Genomic DNA, 14,086 nt, shown 5'->3' with positions numbered 1-14,086 from the left:
TTATTGTACCTTAAAAGTCTTTTTATACCACGAGAGATATTTCCTAAAATATATTTCTATTTATTACATGTACACTTAAAGTTGAGATGTTAGAGTCATGGTTTTTGAAGTATTTTCTCAACTTCAGAATTTCTATTAATTGCCATCTGTGATAGGTGAGAAATTAGTACAATTATATATTATTCCTTCTTTCTTCCTTCTGCCCCATTTGATACCTATATCATTATGTTTAAAATATTTTATGTTTATAGTATATAAATTCTGTCCTATAACAATAGCTGCTACAGATGTTTAACTTTAGTTCTGTATTTAAATAATTCAGTGCTAGCCTTTTTACCCCATTTTTTTTATTTTTGAGATTTTTATTTAAAAAACAGCTGTAGATACTCTAGATCTCATTATCAAGTAGATTTTTTTTTACAATAATAACTCATAGATTTTATATTTCCTGAGATGCTTGAAAATATCTATGCATAGTTTTATGTATGAAGGAATTATAGCTAGGGATGAAGCCGTTGTGTTGCACTTTTTATCTATGTTTTTATCTATGTATTTTTAATGCAAACTATATATGTGTGTGCTGCATTAAAAAATAAGCTTACATTGTTTTCTTAACTGACTCTGTTAGCCTATTTGTATCTATATAACTAAATAACCTCACATTTTTCCGTATCACAGAGTTTAAGAGTAAGACTTTTTACATTCAGAATTCAAAACTCACACTGAATCCATTTTGTTCATTTGGAGTTTTACATATATATGCAAAGAAAAGAAAACTAGAAAAAGGGAAGAGATAAAACGGGTGACATGAGAGAAAAGGGGAAGGTCAAAAGAGTATGACTTCGTTTTGAGGCACCAACAATTATTGGAGAAACGAGTATCCAGTTTAGAGTATGACTTTCCATACAGAAGTGTAGATCTTGATTCTTTCCCTGACATAAAATTTGAGAATACTTTGTACGGGACCAAGCAGAACAAGGGTTTATAATGGGAATTAGTGGGTGAGGAATGTGAGTTTGGTAAATACGGACAGAACATTTACAGTTACAACACTCATTATCCCAGCCAACCTGGAGAATGGCCTCAGTGCCCTGGGTACCCTGGGCTTCTTCAAGCATTAGTATGGTTCTCTCTGAGACCTTATCAATTCTGGGTATTCATCTCAGCATTTATCTATCTCAACAGCATGTGGCCCACATAATAGGCATGTGAATTAGTCATGCAGCAAAATATTCCGGGGAGATAGAAATAAAACTTCATGTCTAGAAGTGGAGGCTGCAAGTCCACTTGGAGTAAGTTTTCAATATTATGGGTAGAATTTTTTTCAGTAGCAACTGCTAGATGTGTAAACATAAAGTGATCAGACCTCTATCATCCATTGAATTAAGTGATGAAAGATGAATAGCATCTCTTGAGGTTCAAATAGGCTGTCCCTTTAAGTACCCTTTGGTATGCAGAGCTGGCATCTGTCTTGTCTTCCCCACAACAAAACTAATTCCTTGTTCAAAGACCATCTGTCACACCAACTCTGAGACTTTAATCCTCTGAATTGGCCCATTCTAACTGCAGTAGCAGTTAGGACTTTGTAATGTACATGGAAAAAGTTACTTTAAACAAAGAGGGAATACATTACAAGGACACAGGGTAAATTAAGAGAAATTTTAGTACTGCTGTGTCTCTAGAAGATATTGAAACCAAGATTAGAAAACTAAATGGCCTGTCTCTTATCTCAACTCCTATTAACAGATATCCTCATTCTCTCTCTCTTTCTGTCTTTCTCCAGCTTGATGTCCTGTGTTTACATTATCAAGTTCACGTGAAGGGATTACTTGCTATATAGAATTGGAATAATACATGATTAAGAAGAATAGGATTATGATGATAATGTTTATGATGATGAAGTACCTACTTTTTACTGTCTGAAAATCAGGGTAATATCTCTCCATAGGATTGTTATATTGGACAAAATTATGTATGGGGAAATCCAGAACAGTCCCTGACACATACTAAAGTAAAAGTCAAGTAAGGAGCCAACCACATTTTGTTCTGTGTCAATGTTAAAATTAGTTACCATTCATTAAGCACTTCTTGTGTGCCAGGCAATTTTGAACAGGTTTAGGTAAATTAGCTTCTTTAATACTCTTGACAAATGTATGAGGTGGATGCTATCATTATCCTCATTTTCCAGATGAGGAAACTGAAATACAGACAGGTGAGTAAGTATGTAGAACCTAGTCTGACGTGAGGGTTTGGGCTCTTAACCTCTATTACGCTAACTCTCAGCTTGAATTTTAACCCAAAGACAGTGGTCATCTTGTGAAGGTTTTAACCAACGCAATTTTAGAAACAATTTGAGACAGATTTGGTTTTTATAAGGGTCACTCGGTAAAATAAATACTTCATGATACAGAGTTTAGCTCTTCGTATTGCTAGTAAAGAATAAACTTTACTGTGCAAAATAAATAACTAATAGAAATAGATGAGGCTCAAAATAACCCAGATGAATATATAACAGCCCTGAAACCATTTGATGATTTTAAAGAGTTCAGACCAATGTCAGCCTACACGTCGATTTTTCAAATGGCAGGACTAAGAAGTTTTGAGTTACAGACGGCATGTCAAGCCTTGAGATAAAACAGCTTCAGACTCACGAAAAGATCAGTCAGGTATCCAGCATTTCCAGGATCAGATTGCGAGGGAGCTCCAGCAGGATGCATGAGGACTGATGTAAATATCTCCAAAGCACAGGCATGCAAAGGAAGGATCCACGTGCTGCAAATTCTAACACCCTAACAATGGTAACTGGAGGAAAGCCTCATCAACTCAAAATATTTCATCTTCCTATCAGGCACAGCCCCGGTTTCCGTTTGTAAGTGGGTGATAAAAACTTTAAATTTCTCTTGGCAATTGGCCTTTACTTCTCAATTTCTCTTTTCTCTCTTTCTCACACACACACACACATGTGTATATACATACATGTACATATACACATATGCATATATCTAAACACATACATGCATACTTTAGTGATTTTCCTTTGATATACTGTGTAAGTCTGCTCAGGATCTACCTCTATTAAGTAGTAGATTCAGAACAATAAGGAATAATAGCCTTTTTATTTCTAGTAACCCAGGTGTATTTCATAATATTTCAGGCTGTCTTTGCTTTTATAGGACATGAAGGCATTGTTGTTCTGGTCACAAGACAAAAGAAGTCCATCTTCTCCCTCTTGGCATCCAGCCTATTTTTCAGAGGTAGGGCTGTGATCTGATCACTTCCCCTGACTACACTTCCAGATGTTATTATGTGGAATATTATATAACCTCTAGATGACCTCTAAATATATCCCAAACCTTCATACTTTGGAATGTCTGTGTAGTTATCAGAGCTCAACATGAGGTTAGATAGCAATTATTCCCCACAGATTCACTACCAAGACCCAGAAATAAAGCATGACTAAGGCACTTTATGTGTGTGTACATGAGGCAAGGTGGAGAGATGTATTACCCACGACAAAGGAACTATGGAGATACTAGCATTTTTGCTCTTTATTAGATTTCATAGTCATATTTGGAACAAATCATCCCAGAGTATCTTTGATTATCATAAAGACCTTCCATGTAGAAGGTTCTCCTCCTTTGCCCTTATTTACTAATAGCCGGCACAACAAAAGAATTCTGTTTCCCCTTCATATTCAAGGACATGATATGACAGAGTGATTTTTTAGTTTCTTTCACTGTTTCTCTCCAAAACAATATTTGGATTTAAGCACAGGTGAAATTAAACAATAATTTGAAGACATATAATTAGTAGATGAAACTATTCATATTATTCAACCAACAAATATTTTTGAGCACCAATTATGTGCCAACCATTGTGTTAAGTATGGAAAATGTATCATCTGAGTTCTACATTTTCTTAGGCTGTAGAAAGTTGGGGAGAATGTTGCTTCCACTCTAATGATGAAACCTAGCTGGATAACATACAAAACCATAAAAGTTTTTTAGTCTATTAGAGAACTGAGGGGACAAGTTAGCCTTGAACTGAAATGCAAAAGGTGACAAGCCTCTCTGATGAGAGAAAGCAGTTGCCTTTGGCAGGGCAGTGAGAGAGAGAGGAAGCTGCCATAGGTAGGGGTAAGAAGAAAGTAGATGGAATTTTAATTATTTTTTAAATGCAGAGGCACAAAGATCTCTACATCCACCCACCGGCTCTTTCTCTCGGGTCTTCACTGAGAGCTCACAAGAAACACTGGGGACAGAGAAGAGGATATAAAAGAGACTCTCTGTGGTGCAAGTGTGTATGGCTACATAGGTCTGAGGGTGAAGAAAGACAATTGAGGGAAGGCTTCTGCATCCCAGGCACTGAGATCTGGGAGGTGACATTCTATCACTGGAGGAAGGACTGCAAGAATTCTGCAAGAGTTCACCCCTCCTAAGAGATAGGTACATAGGGTATACCTAAGTTTACAGGAGAAGAGCCAGAAACCGTCCAGCACGCCAGGCTTTATAGTAATTATGAGGGAACATTACTCTACTCCTGTGGAATTTGAAGACTGTAGTGCTTATAATATAACTAAAACAATAATAAAACCTAGATCACCCAAAGGAGGCAGCTAAGAAGGAACAGGGGGATATACAGCAGATGGGACAAACAGAAACTAAACAACAAGATAGTAGACTTGGGAGACTTAAATCCAACCATTTCAATAACTATATTACGTGTAAATTGATTCAACACACTAACAAAAATGCAAGGACTGTCAGGCTGGATTTTAAAATGACCCAACTGAGAGAGACCTTCAAGATGGCGGAGGAGTGAGACATGGAGATCACCTTCCTCCCCAGAAATACATCAAAAATACATCTACATGTGGAACCACTCCTACAGGACACTTACTGAATACTGACAGAAGACCTCAGGCTTCCCAAAAGGAAAGAAATTCCCCACATACCTGGGTAGGGCAAAAGAAAAAACAGAGACAAAAGAATAGGGATGGGACCTGCACCTCTGGGAGGGAGCTGGGAAGGAGGAAAAGTTTCCACACACTAGGAAGCTCCTTCAATAGTGGAGACAGGAGTGGCGGGTGTGGCGGGGGGGGGGGGGGGGAAGCTTTGGAGCTACGGAGGAGAGAGCAGCAACAGGGGTGCAGAGGGCAAAGCAGAGAGATTCACGCATAGAGGATTGGTAATGACCAGCACTCACCAGCCTGAGAGGGTTGCCTGCACACCCGCCGGCCGGGGCGGATGGGGGCTGGGAGCTGAGGCACGGGCTTTGGAGGTCAGATCCCAGGGAGAGGACTGCGGTTGGCTGCATGAACACAGCCTGAGGGGGGCTAGTGCGCCACAGCTAGCTGGGAGGGAGTCCAGGAAAGAGACTGGACCTGCCTAAGAGGCAAGAAACCATTGTTTTAGGGTGCACGAGGAGAGGGGATTCAGAGCACTGCCGAAACGAGCTCCAGAGATGGGCGCGAGCCGTGGCTATCAGCACCGACCCCAGAGACGGGCATGAGACGCTAAGGCTGCTGCTGCAGCCAGCAAGAAACCTGTGTGCAAACACAGGTCACTCTCCACACCTCCCCTCCCGGGAGCCTGTTCAGGCCGCCACTGCCAGGGGCCCGTGATCCAGGGACAACTTCTCCAGGAAAACACATGGTGCACCTCACGCTGTTGCAACATCACGCTGGCCTCTACCAACGCAGGCTTGCCCTGCGTTCCATACCCCTCCCTCCCCCTGGCCTGAGTGAGCCAGAGCCCCCTAATCAGCTGCTCCTTTAACCCCATCCTGTCTGAGTGAAGAACAGACACCCTCAGGTGACCTACAGGCAGAGGTGGGGCGAAATCCAAAGCTGAACCCTAGGAGCTGTGTGAACAAAGAAGAAAAAGGGAAATTTCTCCCAGCAGCCTCAGGAGCAGCAGATTAAATCCCCACAGTCAACTTGATGTACCCTGCATCCATGGAATACCTGGATAGACAACGAATCATCCCAAAATTGAGATGGTGGACTTTGAGAGCAAAGATATATATATATTTTTCCTTTTTCTCTTTTTGTGAGTGTCTATATGTATACTTCTTTGTGTGATTTTGTCTGTATAGTTTTGATTTTACCATTTGTTCTAGGGTTTTGTCTGTCCATTTTTTTCTGTTTGTTTTGTATTTTTTAATTACTTTTTAATTTTTAATAATTATTTTTCAGTTTTTATTTTAATAACTTTATTTTTTTATCCTTTCTTTCTTTCTTTCTTTCTCTTTCTTTCCTTCTTTTGTTTCTTCCTTTCTTTTTTTATCCCTTTTCTTCTGAGCCATGTGGCTGACAGGGTCTTGTTGCTCCGGCTGGGTGTCAGGCCTGTGCCTCTGAGGTGGGAGAGCCGAGTTCAGGACATTGGTCCAACAGAGACCTCCTGGCTCCACATAATATTAAATGGCAAAAGCTCTCCCAGAGATCTCCATCTCAACGCTAAGACCCAGCTCCACTCAACGACCAGCAAGCTACAGTGCTGGACACCCTATGCCAAACAACTACAGAGACAGGAACACAACCCCACCCATTAGCAGAGAGGCTGCCTAAAATCATAATAAGGTCACAGACACTTGAACACACACCACCAGATGCAGACCTGCCCACCAGAAAGACAAAATCCAGCCTCATCCACCAGAACACAGGCACTAGTCCCCTCCATCAGGAAGCCTACACAACACACAGAACCAACTTTAGCCACTAGGGACAGACACCAAAAACAACGGGAACTACGAACCTGCAGCCTGCAAAAAGGAGACCCCAAACACAGTAAGTTAAGCCAAATAAGAAGACAGAGAAAACATAGCAGATGAAGGAGCAAAGCAAAAACCCACCAGACCTAACAAATGAAGAGGAAATAGGCAGTCTACCTGAAAAAGAATTCAGAATAATGATAGTAAAGTAGATCGAAAAATCTTGGAAATAGAATGGAGAAAATACAAGAAACGTTTAACAAGGACCTAGAAGAACTAAAGAGCAAACAAACAATGATGAACAACACAATAAATGAAATTAAAAATTCTCTAGAAGGAATCAATAGCAGAATAACTGAGGCAGAAGAACGGATAGGTGACCTGGAAGATAAAATAGTGGAGATAACTACTGCACAGCAGAATAAAGAAAAAAGAATGAAAAGAATTGAGGACAACCTCAGAGACCTCTTGGACAACATTATACACACCAACATTTAAATTATAGGGGTTCCGGAAGAAGAAGAGAAAAAGAAAGGGTCGGAGAAAATATTTGAAGAGATTATAGTTGAAAACTTCCCTAATATGGAAAAGGAAATAGTCAATCAAGTCCAGGAAGCACAGAGAGTCCCATACAGAATAAATCCAAGGAGAAACATGCCAAGACACATATTAATCAAACTATCAAAAATTAAATACAAAGAAAAAATATTAAAAGCATCAAGGGAAAAACAACAAATAACGTACGGAATCCCCATAAGGTTAAGAGCTGATCTTTCAGCAGAAACTCTGCAAGACAGAATGGAGTTGCAGGACATATTTAAAGTGATGAAAGGGAAGAACCTACAATGAAGATTACTCTACCCAGCAAGGATCTCACTCAGATTCAACGGAGAAATTAAAACCTTACAGACAAGTGAAAGCTAAGAGAATTCAGCACCACCAAACCAGCTTTACAACAAATGCTAAAGGAACTTCTCTAGGCAGGAAACACAAGAGAAGGAAAAGACCTACAATAACAAACCCAAAACAATTAAGAAAATGGTAATAGGAACATACATATCAATAACTACCTTAAATGTAAATGGATTAAATGCTCCAACCAAAAGACACAGACTGGCTGAATGGATACAAAAACAAGACTCATATATATGCTGTCTACAAGAAACCCACTTCAGACCTAGGGACACACCAGACTGAATATGAGGGAATGGAAGAAGATATTCCATGCAAAATGGAAATCAAAAGAAAGCTGGAGTAGCAATTCTCACATCAGACAAAATAGACTTTAAAATAAAGATTATTATAGAGACAAAGAAGGACACTACATAATGATCAAGGGATCAATCCAAGAACAAGATATAATAATTGTAAATAGTTATGCACCCAACACAGGAGCACCTCAATACATAAGGCAAATGCTGGCAGCCTTAAAAGGGGAAATCGAAAGTAACACAATCACAGTAGGGGACTTTAACACCCCATTTCCACCAATAGACAGATCCTCCAAAATGAAAATAAGTAAGGAAACAGAAGCTTTAAATGATACATTAAACAAGATGGACTTAATTGATATTTATAGGACATTTCATCCAAAAAGAACAGAATACACTTTCCTCTCAAGTGCTCATGGAACATTCTGCAGGATACATCATATCTTGGGTCACATATCAAGCCTCGGGAAATTTAAGAAAATTGAAATCGTATCAAGTATCTTTTCCAACCGCACCGCTATGAGACTAGATATCAATTCCAGGAAAAAATCAGTAAAAAATACAAATACATGGATGCTAAATGCTACACTACTTAATACCCAAGAGATCACTGAAGAAATCAAAGAGGTAATCAAAAAATACCTAGAAACAAATGACAATGAAAACACGATGATCCAAAACCTATGGGATGCAGCAAAAGCAGTTCTAAGAGGGAGGTGTATAGCAATACAATCCTACCTCAAGAAACAAGAACCATCTCAAATAAACAACCTAACCTTACACCTAGGGCAATTAGAGAATGAAGGACAAAAAAACCCCTTAGTCAGCAGAAGGAAAGAAGTCATAAATATCAGATCAGAAATAAATGAAAAAGAAATGAAGGAAACAATAGCAAAGATCAATAAAACTAAAAGCTGGTTCTTTGGGAAGATAAACAAAATTGATAAACCATTAGCCATACTCATCAAGAAAAAAAGGGAGAAGACTCAAATCAATAGAATTAGAAATGAAAAAGAAGTAACAACTGACACTGCAGAAATACAAAAGATCGTGACAGATTACTACAAGCAACTATATGCCAATAAAATGGGCAACCTGGAAGAAATGGACAAATTCTTAGAAAAGCACAACCCTCCGAGACTGAACCAGGAAGAAATAGAAAATATAAACAGATGAATCAGAAGCACTGAAATTGAGACTGTGATTAAAAATCTTCCAACAGGTCTTCCCTGGTGGCACAGTGGTTGAGAGTCTGCTTGCCGATGCAGGGGACCACTGGTTTGTGCCCTGGTCCGGGAAGATCCCACATGTCATGGAGCTGCTAGGCCCGTGAGCCATGGCTGTTGAGCCTGCGTGTCCTGAGCCTGTGCTCCGCAACAGGAGAGGCCACAACAGTGACAGGCCCACGTACCGCCAAAAAAAAAAAAATCTTCCAACAGACAAAAGTCCAGGATCAGATGGCTTCACAGGCGAATTCTATCAAACATTTAGAGAAGAGCTAACACCTATCCTTCTCAAACTCTTCCAAAATATAGCAGAGGGAGGAACACTCCCAAACTCATTCTACCAGGCCACCATCACCCTGATACCAAAACCAGACAAAGATGTCACAAAGAAAGAAAACTACAGGCCAGTATCACTGATGAGCATAGATGCAAAAATCCTCAACAAAATACTAGCAAACAGAATCCAACAGCACATTAAAAGGATCATACACCATGATCAAGTGGGGTTTATCCCAGGAATGCAAGGATTCTTCAATACATGCAAATCAATCAATGTGATACACCATAATAACAAATTGAAGGATAAAAACCATATGATCATCTCACTAGATGCAGAAAGAGCTTTTGACAAAATTCAACACTGATTTATGATAAAAACCCTCCAGAAAGTAGTCATAGAGGGAACTTACCTCAACATAATAAAGGCCATTTATGACAAACCCACAGCCAACATCATTCTCAATGGCGTAAAACTGAAACCATTTCCTCTAAGATCAGGAACAAGACAAGGTTGCCCACTCTCACCACTATTATTCAACATAATTTTGGAAGTTTTAGCCACAGCAAACAGAGAAGAAAAAGAAATAAAAGGAATACAAATTTGGAAAGAAGAAGTAAAGCTGTCACTGTTTTTGCCGATGACATGATAGAATACATAGAGAATCCAAAAGATGATACCAGAAAACTACTAGAGCTAATCAATGAATTTGGTAAAGTAGCAGGATACAAAATTAATGCACAGAAATCTCTGGCATTCCTATCCACTAATGATGAAAAATCTGAAAGAGAAATTAAGAAAACACTCCCATTTACCATTGCAACAAAAAGAATAAAATACCTAGGAATAACATACCTAAAGAGAGAAAAGACCTGTATGCACAAAACTATAAGACACTGATGAAAGAAATTAAAGAAGATATAAACAGATGGAGAGATATACAATGTTCTTGGATTGGAAAGATCAACATTGTGAAAATAACTATACTACCCACAGCTATCTACAGATTCAATGCAATTCCCTATCTAACTACCAATGGCATTTTTCAGAGGCCTAGAGCAAAAAATTTCTCAAGTTGTGTGGAAACACAAAAGACCCCAAGTAGCCAAAGCAATCTTGAGAAAGAAAAACGGAGCTGGAGGAATCAGGCTCCCTGACTTCACACTATACTACAAAGCTACAGTAATCAAGACAGTATGGCACTGGCACAAAAACAGAAATATGGATCAATGGAACAGGATAGAAAGCCCAGAGATAAACCCACACACATATGGTCACCTTATTTTTGATAAAGGAGGCAAGAATATACAATGGAGAAAAGACAGCCTCTTCAATAAGTGGTGCTGGGAAAACTGGACAGCTACATGTAAAAGAATGAAATTAGAACACTCCCTAACACCATGCACAAAAGTAAACTCAAAATGGATTAAAGACCTAAATATAAGGCCAGACACTATAAAACTCTTAGAGGAAATGATAGGCAGAACACTCTATGACATAAATCACAGCAAGAGCCTTTTTGACCCACCTACTAGAGAAATGGAAATAAAAACAAAAATAAACAAATGGGTCTAATGAAACTTAAAAGCTTTCGCACTGCAAAGGAAACCATAAACAAGATGAAAAGACAACCCTCAGAATGGGAGAAAATATTTGCAAATGAAGCAACCAACAAAGGATCAATCTCCAAAATATACAAGCAGCTCATGCAGCTCAATATCAAAAAAACAAACAACCCAATCCAAAAACGGGCAGGAGACCTGAATAGACACTTTTCCAAAGAGGACATACAGATGGCCAAGAAGCACATGAAAAGCTGCTCAACATCACTAATTATTAGAGAAATGCAAATAAAACTACAATGAGGTATCACCTCACACCAGTTAGAATGGGCATCATCAGAAAATCTATAAACAACAAATGCTGGAGAGGGTGTGGAGAAAATGGAACCCTCTTGCACTGATGGTTGGAGTGTAAATTGATACAGGCACTATGGAGAACAGTATGGAGGCTCCTTAAAATCTAAGAATAGAACTACTATATGACCCAGCAATCCCACTACTGGGCATATACCCTGAGAAAACCATAATTCAAAAAGTCATGTACCACAATGTTCATTGCAGCTCTCTTTACAATAGCCAAGACATGGAAGCAACCTGAATGTCCATTGACAGATGTATGGATAAAGCAGATGTGGCACATATATACAGTGGAACATTACTCAGCCATAAAAATATACAAAATTGAGTTCTTTGTGGTGAGGTGGATGGACTTGGAGTCTGTCATGCAGAGTGAATTAAAGTATGAAGAACCTAGGGGCAGGACAGGAATAAAGATGCAGGTGTAGAGAATGGACCTGAGGACACGGGGAGGGGGAATGGTAAGCTGGGACGAAGTGAGAGAGTGGCATGGACTGATATATACTACCAAATGTGAAATAGATAGCTAGTGGGAAGTAGCCGCATAGCACAGGGAGATCAGCTGGGTGCTTTGTGACCACCTAGAGGGGTGGGATAGGGAGGGTGGGAGGGAGGCACAGGAGGGAGGAGATATGGGGATATATGTATATGTATAACTGATTCCCTTTGTTATAGAGCAGAAGCTAACACACCATTGTAAAGCAGTTATACTCTGATAAAGACTTTTTTAAAAAAGTAATAAATAAAATGACCCAACTATATATTGTTTACAAGTAATACATAAAAACACAAACAAGTTAAATGAAAAATATATAAAATAATATATTCTTCAAACATAATGAAGTTGAATTGACTTGTGATGCAAAATCTTTGCCCACCTGATAACACGTTGCTATAAGAATCAATCAACCTTTCCCTTTTGACATATCTGTATCCCTGAATAAAAGATCTTAAACCTCCTTTTCTCTGCTCATGCCATGCTTTATTTGCCACACTTTCTGTTTTTCACTGAACAGTACCCATGTATTTTTCTGATTGTTTGTTATAAACGTAATGCTATGAAACATCTAAATTCATCAAATACCTCACAGTTTACAACCTCATAATACAGAAACAGATAATAAGTGTTAGATGATTTGGTAAGGTACAGATATTTGGAAAAAGAAGTCTGACAAAGATGAAGGTGAGGCAGATCATTATTTGAAGATATCCACGGCCCTCTAATTGGTCTCCTTGTTTCTAGTTTTTCTTTCCTCTCAAACTTTCCTTAACAACAGGTAAAAATATTATCAAAGTAAAGATCTAATTATATTCTTTCCCTGCTCAAAATGTTTTTCCCCACTGACCCTATCCTCACCAGCAGGTGGGTCTATTTAGTATTAAGACCCAGCTTATGTGGAATGAAACCCAGGCCCAAAGCTGTAGGCTTTCTTCCTCTCCAGAACCTTGAACACTCTCCCAGATTGTACTCCAGCCCTCCCTTCCCCCACACCTCCCTCCTGGAGCTCTGGCTCATTTTCTTGGGTCCAGATATCCTGCTTATCTATTTTATTGGGTCCTGACACTGCCTATCTACTGCATCCAGGCACTAACTGGGAATCTTTTGCCAAAATTTAAACCATGTTACTGCTCCCATTTGTGCCCAGGAGGCTCCTGCCACCATGTTCCATCAAATGTTTAGGATGTCCCCTTAAATATCAATGCTGCCTAGATCACATCACCATGTTTCATTGGAATTTATATATTGGACCCTTGCTTCCCTTTATTTCACACCAACCCACCTCTGAGGTCCTAGATTGCTTTACAAGCATAGGTTTATCACACTGTTCCCTTTGACTCTTCCCTCATCAACTTCTAATCTTCCTTCCCCAAGAAAAAGAACAGAGGGTGATAAGAAGGATTAGGCACAAGATAGAAATAAGCCAGAATTTCAATTATCAAATTGGAAGACAGTGAATTAATGCTTTTTTTTTCTTTTCCCAAACTCCGTAACTATCCCTTCCCTCCACCCTTCCCCCTCTGCTAACCATAAGCTCATTCTCTAAGTCTGTAAGTCTGTTTCTGTTTTGTAAATACGTTCATTTGTATCATTTCTTTTTAGATTCCGCATGTAAGCGATATCATGTGATGTATCTCTTTCTCTTCTATTGGCTTTTACTGTAGGGGAGACAGGCTATGTCCCTGTCTCATAACAGACACCCCACTTGGAGGTCCCAAAGCATTAAATGATATGAGGATATGGGTTAGAGGATGGTTAATTTACAGAGGCAGGGAATCCTGGTTAAAATAAATTTTCTAGGAAAAAAGAACATGGGTGATCCTAATTTTGGCAACAGGACGTACTTATTTATGGGCACATTTGTAGACAACCAAGCCCACACTTGTTTTATAATAGTACATCAGTCACAGGTAGGATAATTACCTTCAAAAATAACATAAAAGTGCTAATGCTAAGGAAGGCATAAATAATTCTCCGAGTCATTATTGACTAAGAGTGGTGTATAATTTTCTGTCAGGTACAGTTAAAGGAAGAATTACTGACTTAAGGCCTGATACGTTGCATTTCAGAAAATAAACATTGAAAAGAATGGGGCAAGATAGAGAGTAGGCTTAAGTCTAAAGCTATGGGCTCAAGTACTGGATCTTACAAATACTGTGAGCCAGGCTTTTGGTCTCACAGAACCTCAGTTTTATATCTGTAAAATGGACTGTTAAAACCTTTCCTGTCTATCTCAGAGATTA

The sequence above is a fragment of the Phocoena sinus genome, chromosome 8, assembly GCF_008692025.1.
Source record: "Phocoena sinus isolate mPhoSin1 chromosome 8, mPhoSin1.pri, whole genome shotgun sequence".
In the NCBI taxonomy this organism is placed as follows: domain Eukaryota; kingdom Metazoa; phylum Chordata; class Mammalia; order Artiodactyla; family Phocoenidae; genus Phocoena; species Phocoena sinus.
This window is presented reverse-complemented; position numbering follows the sequence as displayed.